At 39.5% G+C, this 14,886-nt stretch overlaps 1 protein-coding gene across 5 annotated transcripts in view; it reads left to right on the top strand.

Moving 5' to 3' along the window:
* AGPAT4 (1-acylglycerol-3-phosphate O-acyltransferase 4) overlaps positions 1-14,886 on the top strand; it is a 72,640-nt gene that overhangs the window by 19,831 nt on the left and 37,923 nt on the right. Inside the window, exon 2 of one of the 5 annotated variants that reach the window (XM_033512638.1) lies at positions 1,300-1,354. The exons of the other annotated variants lie outside the window; for them this stretch is intronic. The gene's annotated coding sequence lies outside the window, so the exon portion shown is untranslated. The remainder of the gene's footprint in view (positions 1-1,299; positions 1,355-14,886) is intronic. 5 annotated transcript variants of the gene reach the window in all.

The following is a 14,886-nucleotide window of genomic DNA, read 5'->3' as shown; positions in this document are numbered from 1 at the left end:
TCCTCCACTTCTCTTTACCACCATCTTATGCTGCAGGGGAAGCAGTCTGCTGTTGTCAAAGTATGGCACATACAAAGCATGTCTTTAACACAGTCCTGTAGTATTTTATTTATAGAGCAACCTGACTTATGCTTGTCAATGTTGATGTAGCAAAGACTTTTCAATATAATAAACCTTTGTTATCTCAGTTCCACACACCACGTCATACAAAGCCACTGGTGAAGATTATGGAAAGTTTACAACAACTACTGGAGGAAAGTTGGAGGGCCATATTTGATAGTCTTGCCAAGGGAAGATATTGATTGGAACCTTAAGGAAACTAGATGATCACCTTAGCCTTCTCTTTTTCTCTCAAGCCAAGCTGTGGTAATAACCATGGAAATAACTCTATTTCTAACATTACTAAGAAAATGCCCATGTTAGTTTTAATGTAGAGAAAGTCTAGAAAAAATAAACTTCAGCAGAAATCATCTACCCTAAAGTGTCATCTACTCTAATTCATTAGTGTCTTCCTTCAGCCTATTTTCTAATACCCTTTTTTACCTGTTGCATACTGAGGACAGTGCTTCTCGTAACCTGGACAATTCTCCACTGAGACCAAACATTGACTTTCTCTACTTTAATTTGGAAAAACAGAAGGAGCAATTACTGCACCAGATTCTCCATTATTTTACTAGAGAGTAAGATAAAGTGTGTGTGTGTGTGTGTGTGTGTGTGTGTGTATGTTTGCTTCCATCACAGCTTGAATTTTTTTTCCAGATTGTGTTTGTGGAATTGCATTAATAGCTATGAATAAGTCCTCTGCATATGCCTCCAAATTTTCCCTACTATCATTAACTTGCTGTATCAACTAATAACATTTCAGTCCTTCTCATTTTGTGCCACTTTCAGGTGTTGTTACTCAGTTTTCGTAGGTGTTCAAGTATGGACAGTGAGCTTGAATGGATCACACAAGACTGTATGCTGATTGCGGGCATGCTGTGTGAGCATGCTGAAGCTGTGCTTGAATCACATCTGTGTGTGATCTTTATCAGAGTTCTTGTTCAGCCTACAAGGGTTATGATCTGTTAGGCTCAGCTCTCAGTTCAGGAGAAAGGGACTGCTTTCTGTGAAAATGAATGTGAAAAAAATTTTGATACTGATGCTTTCTATAGGAGACTAGTGAAGATCTAGAGAGGCACTTAGTTTGATCTTCAATGAAAAGGGCATCTTCACTGTCACTGATACTATACTTTTATTGCTGGAGCCTTTGTAGAGGTCACTTGTCTTCATTTTCCTTTTTTATTTTTTTTCTGTCAGATTCCTGATCTGAAGAAGTGTGATGCTGATAGCCTGCAGACTGGAAAGAGAGATGGTAGGGAAGCAATAGGTGAACTGTGTTCTGTTTGGTGTCTACCATCACACATCACAAAGATTCTTTCACTTTTTGTTAAACATCAGATCTGGCCAGCAGACTTCCTAGGTTCCTGAACTGGGGTAGATTTTGGAGTGTTTATACAAAAGCATTTCTGTTTGACGCAGCATAACTCAGGAACGTGATATCTAATGATTCATGACATAGCACAGAATCTGAAGACTTTCTGGTGCTACAGTTGTTTATTCATTAAGGGTGACTATCACAATCAGAAGATCATTTCATATTTGTAGAAACCCCATTTTAGCTATAGGCCTGATTTCATTGCTGAAATGGTATTGAAACTGAAGGATAGTCCCTTGATGATGTGGAAACTTCATGCAGAGATGCAGAGAGCAGCTCAGTCATCACGAGTTACAAGCAAATACTAGCAGTAGTCCAGCCCTCTCCAGGGAAGCACAGTACCTTCACGGGACAGGATGGACTACTGTGGGAACTCTGAATTCTCCTGTGTTCAGTCAGGGAAGAGATCTACTAGTGTAACATCCAGTGTGAGGTGCATTGTCTTGTCTCATTTGCTGTTGATTTGCTACATCTTCTACCCCCTCCCGCTCCCTCTTGGGCAGTGTGCACCCCTGAAAGTGTACGTCTAAGTGATTCTTCCTCATCCACAATCATAGTCACATAGCAGCAAGTTTTCATGGATTAGGTTTTCAGGCTCATCCTGCAACAAGAATTTCAGCAGCTGGCTCAGTGAAAGTGTCTGGTATTTGACTAATATTTTGCAGGAGGATTTCCAAGCCAGTAGGAACCAGTATGTCCTTTCAGCAGATACTTGAGGTTTTTCAGTGTGACACTTGAGATGAAAGACCTTTTAAGTGCACATGCTTGGCACTCTTCTGTGGCTAGTTGTTTGTTTCCTGTGACTTGCTTGCAACCTTCAGATTAAGGCTTCTTATTTAAGAATTGTATTGTTTTCTCACTTCTGAGACTGTTGATGAATTTTCTTTACATCCATCTTGGAGTAGTATACGCTTAAACATGTTTCTTTCAACACCATCTTCAGAAGGAGGAATCCTTCAACTGTGAATAAGAAACCAAATAAAAATGTGTGCAAAACAATTTTTTTCATCTGCTTGTTTTCAGAAAGGCAGTCACCTGTTTTCCAGACCCACTTTTGTTCCTTACCAAAATAACATTTGAAACAAAATAAGGAACCATAAAGAGATTACAATGCAATTGTTTGTGTACAGATTGTTTTGATTTTCAGTTAGCACACTTTTATTAGTACGTTACTTCTGTATGCTTTTCTGTACTCAAGCAAATTGCACTGGAGTGTCAATAACTACAATTTCTTTTCTCTCAGGATTCTAAGTTCACTTACCTGTGTTTCCAAATTGAATCTCCTGTATATTGCATCTCCAAGCGTGGGTTTTCTTTAAGAGTTAAAAACAAGTGGACTTCCTAATACATGAGAGATTTTTCATCGTACATAAATTTTGTACCGCTCTTATGCTGTACTTACATGACCCTGTTTAAATGATCTCCAGATCAATATGTACTGCTAATGAAAGATTTTGATGAATGAATGTACCTGCCTGTGTTAGGTAGGGAAATATAAATAGTGATTGTGTCAACTCAATTTCTTGTTTCTTGATTGAACTTCTAAAGAAGCTTACCTTTAAAAAAAAAAAACAAACCTGCAGCTGGGAGGCTTTTGTCAGGGGCTCTCATTAATACAGCTTTGCTGCTGTGAAGGAGCTACTCCCCAATCCTACTGGATTTTTTTTTCCCCTAAGAATCTCATACCATTCTCTGACATTTTCCAGGTATTTCCCTTGGCTCATAGAGTATCTCTTCTAAGGATGTGCAATGTGCTAATCCTCTGCAGTTTGCTAAGGACTCTATACTGGAAATCTGACTATAGAGAGCTAAAGAATCTCTTACTTCCTTCAAACTCATATAATTTATCTCTAGGGCCTATATGACAGACTTTTGCTATTCTTTGTACAAAGACAAAAGATAGGATGGAGATGTTAACCTTACAGTATTCAGAAAAATGCATGCATTGTATGGATTGGGTTGTATTTTTACCCACCAAAATATATCAATTAAAATTTTATTATTTGAGCATTGCCTTTTGTGCTCATAGAGGAGGGAGATACAGGCAAAATAGTTGACATACCTCTTTATGTTTATGTACTTAATTTATCTAGTTTAAAATTGAGACCATAGTGCATTTTCATTTCAGTGTAGTACAGTATATTTTCAATACTGTTTTTAAATGCAAAGAGTTCAGAAAATTTCTGCTTGGATTAAAACCAATGAAGCATGTCTCTCTTACGTCTTCACAGGCTCTTCATTAATTCATGGCTAAAATTCAGGGTTGCTTGAAAGGTGATTTAAATTTCTCTGGTTGTACAGTGATAACTTGTAGCTCCTTTTTGGTGCATGCAGTTGTCAGGTGAGAATTAGAAAAGCTCAAATGGCATATGCAGGAATCTTTGAGATGTGATAGATTTCTTCATGTGGAAATCAAATGATGATTGATATATAGTTAGGTGAGTGCAGGTGAACAGAATGGCAGACTGTCCCAGAAGCAGCCCAGGCTGTGTGAGTTGCACTGTTGGATTTAGTGACTTAAAAGTTTATGTAAAGAGCTGTCCTAAGCAGTTGCTCAGTGTATGTGCCACGTAAATAAGTCCTTGAGAAGTTCTTTTTCTATGTTGAAAAGGTGGGTATGGAAATTGGACCACTTTTAAGAGCAGTGGTATGCTAGGTTCCTCCTGTGTTGCATAGGATATTGGAGTGCCATAAGAATCTTCAGGGCTGTTTTTCAAAGGTGGTTCCTGTGAACAGTATTAGAAAGTGGAAAATTAAAGTTGAGTACTTCACTGTAAATAGTGAGGGAATGATAATGCTGTGTTTGACCTTCATGTAGTCAGAATGCTGGAATCTCTCCTTTATTTCCAACTTGTGTCATTGATTTCCTGCTGTAAAAAAGTCCTGTAATCATGACTGCATTTTTAAGCAAGGAAGACTAAAAAAAGGAAGAGGAAGGTTGTCTGCTTTCATAGATGAGCAGTGCCTATTGCAGGTGGGTACTTCCATAGGACATCTTTCCTTGAGATATGAAAAATAAATGCTAGTAGAAGAAACCCCTGCGACCAACTTGTCTGTCTGGAAAGGCACCATTACTTATTACTGGTATTATGTTTGGAAGGTCATTCCTGCTGCTCCCTTCACTACTTCATTAGGCATTCTACAAGGAGCTTTGTGTTGACCTTTGGGGGTGTCCAGGTGGACAAAGCAGCAGGAGGAAATGCCTGGTTGATGGTTATCTGCACTGACTTGTCCTGTTACCAAACCAGGAACTGCTGGTTGGTTGAAACGTGGGAGTACTCCTGAATTCCTTGGGGAAGAAGGGTAAGAGAAGCCTTCAGATATGAGACAAATACCTCTGACACGTGGCTGTTAAATAATTAATTTTCCCAAAGGGTTTGAAAGGAGCATTTCAAAACACTGACTACTGCGGATCTGTACGTGTGTTAAACCCATTGTGCTTGTGAGGCTGGCTTTGTTCCATACGCTGTGCAACTTGGAGAGGAGAAGCTGTTTTGTAGGCAGATTGTATCAGGATAAAAGACAGAAAAAAGCTGTGAAATTAAATGTTTGAAGTATGCAGCTAATTTTTGGGTTTTTTTCTGAAAGGATGGTTGGTTTATAACTTGCAGCATGGAGATAGTTTAAAAGGAACCATGGCTAAAGAAATGAAAAAACTTGTTTCCGTCTTTCTCCACTCCTCCAGCTCAGAACTGCACTAGAGAAGGAAGGATCACTTGAAAGCTTTTTCAAGAATACATATGCTGGCTTGGTGTCTTCCTCGCCTGAAGAAGTACTGGATTTTACATTTTGTGGATGTTACGTTAGAAGGAGAGAACCTATTTGATTGACCTTGAATGATGTGTATGTGTTTCGAGAGAGAAGGCAGTATGGGGATGGGAATGGAGTGAAGCTAAAAATTGAGGTGGTGTGCCAGAACACATGCAGCAAGGCTTTTGCCCAGATCCAGTGCTGATTCAAATACTAGAGACATGCTTTAATTTACGGATCTTAACCACAAGTTTTCGGTTCCCATCATAGCCCCTGTGAGGAAAGCCCAATCTGGCCTTCTGTATACCATGAAGCCTTGTGCATTTAAGATCTTGCATTAAATCTGATTCTGATCTTGATTCCCCAAGCAATTTCAGCTTGGCTGCATTACAGGAATGCTGGGTTGGCCATATTAAACTGTAGTTTATTTTATTTTGCATGTTTCATCTGAGAAACCACTGATGACAACCCATCAAAAAGGGTGAATCCCCTTTTTATCAATAGTGTTTTGTTGTCTTAGTTTTATAAGAAAATCAAATGGATCTTGGTCTTGGAGCTGAGACACAGAAAGCACCAGAACTATCACTGTGTGATCTCAGCCTTCAAAATTACAGCCATAATGTTTTAATAAAGCAAAGTATTTTTTACTTAGTGTATTAGCCACTTTATGCACATGTATATGCAGGTTTTAGTTCTGTGACTAAGCAAGCACTGAGGTGAAATTGCTAAGAAGATCAAAGCACAGATAAAGCTTTAGCTCTGTAGTAGGTGTGATGAAACTAATCCCTATTTTGTGTAACTCAGCGTGGTGTTAACAGTAACTATACTGGTGACATTATTTTTTTTATAGATTATTTTTATTCCAGTTGAGAATCTGGCCAATTTAAGTAAATGTCAGTGTGTGTTTGAGGGAAATAAAGAAAAGTGGAGGGAAAAAAATCTGTGCACCATCAATCTTTGGTTTAGTTTGGTTTGATTTTTAACACACAATAATGCATCTCTCCTAATCTGTGATTTTTATCTTGAAGTTATGTTGACAAATTAGTAAGTGTTGGGCATAGGTGATTTGTTACCACTTTAAAGTGAAAGCTTTGTTTGTACTTTAATATTCAAAATGACACATTTTTTATGAAGTGCTCCTTTTAGCCTATCATTCTAGTCACAGGCTGCCTCTGTGTAGTGCATGCCCTTGAGCAATTACCAGTGAGCTCCTCTTTCAGCAACCTGTGTGTGCAGTGTGCTATGTAAAATTCACTGCCTTGCATGCTTGCCTGAAGACTGGTTCTGTACTCTGCATACCCTGCCTTAACTCTCAACATCTAAGGGGTGAGGAGTGGGCTCTGGCCAGCCTAGGGCTCCCTCTGTCCCTCCTTGCAGGAATGGTAGATGGCAGGTGAAACCCTCCTTCCTGTCCACATTCCTTGTTGTGTCAGCTTTTTGATAAATGGCCAACATTGATTTGCAAAAATGAAGTGTACTTTTAAACAGTATTTTGTATCTTCTTTTAGATTTATTTTTTCTTTGCTGTTCAGCTATTTTTTTCTTCACTAAGAGCAGAGAGAGACTTGCACTTCAGATTTGATGCTGGACCCTCAGTAGAAGAAACTTCCTTTTCAAGAGTATGTTCCTCTTGCATGAAGTTCATAAATCAAAGTCTTCCATGTTGTACCTTGAGATCTGCTCACTTGCCCACTGCTTTACTATGTCAAGGAGAGATCTGATATGCTGCAGCATCTAGATTTGGAAGTGGGTTGAGTTTTTCCATGCAGAAGCAAGCTTTGTCCCACAGAGGCAGGCTGTTGGAAAAACCTTTGCATGACATCTAGCTGGAGCTAGAAGCTTGTCTCGCAAGCTTCTCAGTCACACCCTTGGCAGTCATAAAAAAGCTGAAAGGAATGATGCTCACAGGAACCCAGGGCATGAGTGGTTTCTGTCTTTCAGCTGGACAAGCTGATGTTTCTTCCACTGCAATTGGATTACATGGCAATTCCACATGGAGAGAAATTTGAACTGGTAGAAATTACACCATTTTCAAATAACAGACCCCTCATTAGACAGGACCTCAAGGTTCTTCCTGTTCCTTTTTCTTAGTTCTACTGTGATGCAAGATGTTGCAAAGACATTGAATCAGCAGTATTAATACTAGAGGAGGTTCTTGTCTAAGCCTTCAACTCAGTCAACTCAAATGCTAAATAGTGTTTATTTGCACTAGCTTTCTGCTTTCCAGCTTTTTAGGAGAGACTTTAAAGGAGATCCAAATGGCCTGCACAGAAGCACAAAGACCTCTGGAACAGTGACAGCTGGCAGCATAAAAGGTGTAGTCTGCACTTGGTAGGTCTGGTAGAGCTGATGCTGTTACTGTGCTTCTCTTAATTTTGCACATCAGAAATCCCGTGAGAAGTCTGGATGGACTTCAGGAAGAGTTTGTAAAAAGCTGTAGTTCTTCCTTAGCAAAGAGGAGGTGTCAGCCTGCATGAGTTAAAGCAGAGTATTCTGATCCATGGTAAATCAGTAGTGTGTATGGCCTGAAAATTGGGAAGCCCCTATTGTTTTGCAAGCTGATAAATGCTGCATCCAAGTGTCTGAGTCACATGGATCCTGCATGTCTTTCATTTTGAGAAAGTTGAGGCAACGAAAGTGGTAAAGGTCATTCAGAAAGGAATAAAGCTAAATTCAAGGAAAAAACTGACTTGCAATAGGCTGCCCTTTTTTTTTTTTTTTTTTTTTTTTTTTTCCCCCCCTGGTATTCCTCTACAGTTTTGATCAGTTTGTCATGGGATAACACGTTGGTACCTGGTATACCATATGTAATGTTGTAGCCTTTTGTTAAATCTTGAAAAGTTTCCTTTTTTTTTTTCCCCTGTGGTGCCAGAAATATTTGTGATTAAGCTGACAGAAGTATCAGTAGTTCATAGTCTCTACTCCTGACATGTGCATGACTTGTTTGTATGACAGGTCTTTATTTTACTACTGCTATGACAAGTCAGATTTTGTCTTTTAAGATGTTTCTCCTGTACCAGTCTGAAATGGCGTGTGTGGCTGCTACTCTTCGTAATTTGCAAAGCGCTGAATAGAAAATGACTTGGGTTACCAGAGAAGCACAGCCTGCCTTTTGTAAGTTCCAGAGGTTCTCTTTCTGAAAAATGATTAGACGAGGGTAAATTCAGAGCTTGTTGATGCTGCAGGATTTCCATGGACCATGTAAGCTAAACCTCTGTTTTCTAGGAAGATTAGTCAACACAAATAGTTCTAAGAGTACAGCACTGTTGATTGCACCAGATATGAAAAAACAAAAAGCTTATTGCCTCATTGTGCAGAATTTTTGCAGTTATACTGAGCTATACTTCCTGATTTCACTATACTGAGCCACTGGGACTACATAGCAGGAAGACAGTAATGGTTTTTTTTGTAGATACCGTTTCAGTTTGAGCAGTGAGAGGTTAGACAAACAAATGGCACATTTGCATCCTCGTCTGCTGGAGCACATGATCTGCAGGCTGTCTGAGCAGGTTGTGATGTTCCAGCAGTGGATTAGTTTTCTAAAAGCTTTGAGGAAAGAGAAGTGCAAGCACAATCAAGCTAAATGTGAATTAAGAGGCACTAGTGTCCTTAAGTGTGGTGTAATGTTGTTGTTTACTTTGGGTGTATATCTCTCTTAACAGAATGTGCACTTTCTCATGTGTATTGTGTTCTTCAGTAAGAAAAAATGGGGATTTTTGTATATTTATATATTTGGGTAACATCATTTTGAAGGGTTACAGGCTGCACCCAGTACAAAAATTACAGCTTGATACTTGATAGGTATATTTGATCTGTAGTACTTTATTTTTAATTCATGAAAGCCATTTGTTTGATTTGTAGTTTCTGACCTTATTGTCCCTCTAAAGAACATTTTGTGAAAGTCACTGATAGGGATTAAGAAGCTAAAATAAGCACTGGGACATAGTTCTTGTCTCTCAAGACCTCACGTGATGAGATGCTGTAAGATTACAGGCAGAGAGAGGGAATTCATAGAATGCAAGTGAAAAATGAGTAATGGTTTTGTTCTGAACAGTGTTCTCAGTGATAGAGGTGCCATGGTTATTCACCATAAACTGATGATATTATACAGGTACTTGGCCAGTTTTTTCTTCCATTATTGAAATTCAGATAGAATACCTTGTGCATAAGAAGGCTAAGTAGAAGTTACATGCCTTGACTTGAGTCTAAAAATTAATAGTTGGTAGCATATTATATCTGGAAATATGTAGATATTTCTCCAGAGTGCACCAGTTATCTGAAATCAAAATCCAAATTTAAATGTTACTGGGAAAGTATAGAAAGTGTAGAAGCCACTATCCCTGGTTTTTTTGTTCTGCTGTTCTGCAAACACAATAGTTCCTTCTTTTTATGTGTTTACACCTTTATAAAATGTAATTCTTGATAACTAGAGGCTATATTTTAAAAAAACTGTACATTTCCTTAGAATTTAATTTACCTTTTGTTCAGTTTCCTAATTCACTTTTCTTCCAAGCTGTGCTGGAGATTGCTTGCTTTGGCAACTCATAGCTTTTTTTGTGTCATCAGTCATTTTTCTCAGAGATAAATTCATGTCAGTTCTTGTCAGTAGCTGAAAATGCAGGTTAAATGTGTTGATGGCAGAGATTTAGAGCATCAAAAGTAATGGGATTTTTCTCTCTTGTTCTGAAATGCTTTCCTTCTAAAGCCCAAATTTTTGATTTTTCATTTGAAATTAAGGAGGATAAATTTTTATGTATAGAAATTAAGGCTATTGCAAGAATACATGCGAGGAGAAAAATGGTGTGAGAGCAAGTCTCCTTACTAAATATGTCAGTTAAACATGATTCACTTGAGTCAAATAACTTCCCTAATGCGTATGGCAAAATAAACCTAGTCACATGAATGTTTTTATTTTTGTTCTGAATGAAAGCGTGAGACCTGAGTGTGGACAATGCTGATCACCCTATAATTAAGGACATGCTAATGATTCATGTCAAAGAAGTCAATTGTGGTTGAATAAATACAAGTTAAGACTGACATCTATTAACTTGGTTCATGTTTGCTTATTTGGATAATCGAATTTTGAGGTCCTGGCCTCCTGGAAGGCAATTTTCAACAGAGAAATCCCTTGGGAAAGGTTTCTGTCTAGTGCTACCCTGCTTAAACAGAAGCCTTTGTTCCTTGCTGCAAGATATTGTCTTCCCCCTGTTCCAGTGAATGCTCATTGAAGCCTGGGGTAGCAAAGTGTTTCTCAGTCTGCAGTGTGTTTCTCAAGCAGTGATGGAAGAGAGAGGTCTGTAAGGCAGTCTGTTTGGAAAATCTCACTTTTTTTCCCTAATTACAGAGAACAGGACTAGAAAGGAGTTCCTGAATAATTGAATTTCTAGCAATGGTGTAATGAAGTGTTTTTAAGATCATTCTTAGTCAATTTACAAAGCTGCTATCTGACAAAGTAATCAGAAGTATCTTCAGAATATTGGATGCCTGTATTTTCAGTCACTTTAGACATGGATGTTCTTTGTGCTAGTGGTATTTAGCTTAAATTGTTCTTTTTCTGTACTGTTAATTTTCCTCATCCATAAGCCATATTTGTGGGGAGCCCACCCACTCCTCTTCTAGCATTTGTTTTAAAGCTCCAGTGAGCCAAACTTTTCTACTTTCAGGTCATCCTGATAGCCCTGGCCTGCATCTGCTTTGTTTCAGTGTTCCTTCGTGAGCATGGATGTCTGATACTGGTGTGCTGGCACAGAGATTCTCTCAGTGGTGCAGTGCAAGATTCCTTTCTCTCCGGGAGCAAACATCCTAATGCCATCGTGTTCTTTCTTAGGACTACATAATATGAGTGGAACAGAAGTGTTTAGTGGCAAAATAATTTTCTCTGATAATTCTCTTCTGTCATTTCCAAATTATGAGGCTCTATTTTTATTAGTTCCTCAAGATATGATGTGATAATGTGTTCCCTCAAAATTCCATTTATGTTACCTTACCTCTCAAGGTCATCTGATTCTTAAACTCTGTTCTGACTTTGTATCTTCCACAAAGTTCACTAATAGGAATTTCTTCTATTGTACTACATGAATGGCTTAACATTGCCTCGAAGTGGTAGATTTGAAGTCCCTTTTTTTCCCTGGCCTTTCTGGTATCAGCAAAATACTTGGAAAGAAACTGTAGAAGCTCGAATACCTGATGGCAAGTACTTTTTTATTTGGTGTTTTATGAGACCAGATTTGTAACTATGCTGTAACTACTAGATTTGATTTTTTGATTCTATCATTTTAAGATGGCATTTACTTAATCTTAATGTAGGTCACCCTGCTTTCATTTAAGCTTCTGTTTTGGGATTTAGACAGCAATATGCTACCGTAACCATACAAATGAGAACTGGAGTAGCATCATATGTGCTGTTCATTTAAGCTTTGTTGCTTCAACAGCTTTATCAGTGGGACACAGAAGTTACCCTAGGGGTAAGGCATGATGTAGGGTCATACTTGATGAGGGCATGACAGGAGAGGGATGTGTGATGGATCAGGTGATGTTTTGCTTTGTCCCAGGTGAGTCTGTGTGCCAGAATGAGAAAGTTGTTTGATTATTTCTTTAGAAAGTTGTTGCTGTGCAAGCCCAAACTAATTAGATAAAGACCATCAAATGCTGCATTACTGATCACTGCAGAACACTTAACGCCTTATTTTAAGTTTTCTCACCTACTTCTTTAAAGTTTCTTCTCTCAGCACTTATCCCTTCTGCCTGTGTGCTTGTACAGATGAATGTCCTAGGCTTCCTGGTTTGTGTACATCAAATACTGAATAATTTATTAAAAAACATAATCTAATATTCATGGAACCTGACACCAGCTACTACTCACTGAGATAAGATGCTTCCTTCTACTAATGACAGAGCAGAAATTTTCATGATACTTCTTATCTAGAAAATCTGCTTTATAGTGCAGACCTCACATAGCAGTTGTGACATAACCACTGGGAGTATAACTCTCCAGAGTTCCTTCTGCATCCTAGCAAGCCACCTCACAGAACATATCGTTGTGCTTGTGTCATGAGTTGACTCTGTCCAGGTGTCAGGCAAAAGTGTCTCACTCATTCCTCTCTGGAGCTGGACAGAGGAGAAAAAATCTAACAAAATGGTCAGGAGTTATGAACCGAGAGAGAGAGATCACTGATTAAATACCATCACAGGCAAAACAGGCTTAACTTTGAGATATGAAATGAAATTAATTTATTACTAACAAGAGCAGGATAATGACAAGTGAAATAAGCCCTTAAAAACACTTTACCCCCACCGCTCCCTCCTTCCTAGATCTGCCTCCTACCCCAGTGGCACAAGGAGACGGGATGTGGGTTATGGTTTCTGACCTGTGGTTTCTCCAGCTGATCAGGGAGAGGAGTTGTTCCCCTGCTGCACTGTGGGGTCCCTCCCACAGGAGAAGTTCTATGAGCTTCTCCATCATGTGTCCATCTCAGGAGTAGCAGCTCCCTACTGACAGTCCTCCCAAAACTGCTGCAGCATGGGTCACTCTTCCAATAGGGTACAGTCCTTCAAGAACAGGCTGCTCCATTATGGGTCTCACATTGAGTCAGAGCCTTCTCTCAGGCATCCCCCTGCTCTGGTGTGAGGGTCCTCCACAGGCTGTGGGTTTGGTGGGAATTGCTTGTGGGCAGTGCTGTTTGACAGATGTCATGGCGTACTGTCACAGGCACTGCCTGTCCTCATGGTTCACGGGATGCTCTCGCATATTTGGTCTTTACTGTTTGGGATGATGTTGTGTACAGTTGGGAGAGGGTTAAGGAAAATGGATCATGTAAATAAATGATGTGTCATCAAAAGTATTGTTTTTATTAGACCAGTTGACATACCTGAAAAACTGCAAAGGATTTGCATGCAGAAAGCCTTCTCAAGTTTAAAAGAGAAATTGCAATATTCAGATGAAATTCAGGTTGAAAACAGTTGATTGAAGGTTAATTTACCTATTTACTCATTTAGCGTGTCAGAGGAGGGAGAGTTGGTACATATGTATTTAGGGAGAGTAGGGATACAGAGCAGACAGTGACAGAATTGTCTTTGGAATACAGTGTTGGAGGTACACAGGCATCGTGGAGGTGACATAAACAATAGCTTCATACTCATCCCTTCCAGCTATCTTTTGACTAGTTTCAGAGTATTACAGATTAGGGTTTCTTTAAGAGGAAGCAGAAGTTACTCATATGAATCCACCAACATAGAAAACATGCATGTGTTCTCAGGAGAGATACATGCTGTGTCTTCTCAATTAACTTGCCACTGTTAGAGGGTCAGTGACTTCTTCCCACAAGGTTCTTGGGATCACCTGCTAGCTGGAGTTGGGCTGTCATTTCCCTTCTGCTGATAACTAATTCCCATGAAGAAGGAATTATTGAGGTCTCCGTAGTAAACCTACTGGTCGTGATGTACCATTCGTAACAGTGAGTGGTTTATTCAAATAGCTTAGAGGGGACATTATTTCTTAAAGATATGCAGGCTTAAAATAATACAAGCTACAGGTAGGCCAAGGATGCCTAAATCAAGTGATGTTTTTTGGGTGTATATGTGCATGTGTATAGGAAACTGCTTAAAAGAAAGCATTGGAACGAGACTTGCACAGTGACTTGCAGTGAATGAGCTGTAACTATTTGTTCTTTGCTAAGCAGTTCCTCTGTGGTGCTGCTTCTGCAAGCAGTAGAAAAAGCCAGCGGTGTTTCGGACAACAAGAAACCACATCCGGAAAAGATGCAACTGCCTGATTTCATGCTCCTACAGAGTAAATGTGGTGTCATAGGAACTTGCCAAGCAGCATGTTTTCTTTCACTGTTTGTTGTAATAACTCCTTTGATCAGCACGTGCTATGCTGTCCTCAGTCATTTGTGGCAAATGCAGCACATTATCTCTGTTGGAATATATGATTGTTGAAGTACATTAATATAATTTCCTGCAAGCAAATGCTGAAATGAATGTGTCTTGGAACCTGAATGTATGAAAGGGCTGTGCTGTGCTTATCTTTCTCTGTGCAAGCACATCCGGTAACTCATTTTGATGAGTGGGGAATTAAAACTCACCATTTCTTTATTCCTTTCTCTTGGTGATTTCTGTTCTTAAAAGCATAGACATGGAATAAGTTGAAGTGTTATTCAAGGGAGTTGCTATAGGGTCTTTCAAGGAGACTGGGGCAAAAATCTGCAAAGCCAGACCTGAAGGCAAGAGAGAAGGGTTTTGCTTGTTTTCTTTTTGTGTGCATGATTGCCCATAACCCCTCCCTGCCATCAGCCAGTACTTTTGCTGCAGGACAGCTTCAAGGGAGGAGAAAACAAGTCCAAAGACACCAGTGATTTAACCACCAGCTGCGGTAGATAGTGGGGGAGGGGAATGGGGCATGGGGGTGGAGCTAAGGAAAGAGGGGGCTGTATTTTGGACATCTGTTTAAACCCACAAAGTGACAGAAAACCAGGCATCCTAAGCATTTTCCTACAGGTGGAATACCAGGACTTCTGTGTGGGAGTGAACCAGATAACTCCATTTTATACCTCGTTGGTGCAGCATGTGTGTGGAAGAGAATCTGAAGCTGGAAAGCTGATGCTTTGGCTGGGCTCCCTGAATGACCTCCTGACCTCCCACTTACCTTGGGGAAGGTGGAG

The sequence above is a fragment of the Parus major genome, chromosome 3 (genome assembly GCF_001522545.3).
Source record: "Parus major isolate Abel chromosome 3, Parus_major1.1, whole genome shotgun sequence".
NCBI classification, from domain to species: domain Eukaryota; kingdom Metazoa; phylum Chordata; class Aves; order Passeriformes; family Paridae; genus Parus; species Parus major.
Note: the sequence above shows the minus strand (reverse complement) of the source record. Positions and strands in the feature narration are given on the sequence as shown.